A 368-nucleotide genomic window follows, 5' to 3' on the forward strand; every position below is an offset into this window, starting at 1 on the left:
AGCTTCAGAGGTGCATGTGCGTCGCGGGACAATCCGGGAAGCAAGACAGGTGGTGGCGATTGTGCTGCACTACTAAGAGCTTGTTCAGGTACGGTCGCTGTTCGATCCAGGTTGGCAAGAGCCCACTGCTGTTGCTTCCTCGGCTCCCTCGTCTGGAAAAAACAAAGGGTTTAGGACATATTCATATTCTATAACTAATACAGCAAATAAGGAGAGTTTTCATTTGTTGCCAAAGCGCAGAAGAATACACACCTGCATGCATGAAGGATGTTTAATATCTAAAAGCTACTATCAACAAATGCTAAGATATCAACATAACGGAAAGTCAAGACAAAAAATAAATAGCGAATTTGTAATGTGAAATCCAT

The 368-nt window shown here is 42.7% G+C and overlaps 1 protein-coding gene across 1 annotated transcript in view; it reads right to left on the bottom strand.

Moving 5' to 3' along the window:
- The window catches only part of LOC119593792, a gene marked incomplete in the record, with an annotated part of 129,698 nt that overhangs the window by 1,815 nt on the left and 127,515 nt on the right, over window positions 1-368 (bottom strand). The window contains 1 exon segment of the mRNA XM_037942816.1: window positions 1-152.

Source organism: Penaeus monodon, chromosome 32 (assembly GCF_015228065.2).
Source record: "Penaeus monodon isolate SGIC_2016 chromosome 32, NSTDA_Pmon_1, whole genome shotgun sequence".
Classification (NCBI taxonomy): Eukaryota; Metazoa; Arthropoda; class Malacostraca; order Decapoda; family Penaeidae; genus Penaeus; species Penaeus monodon.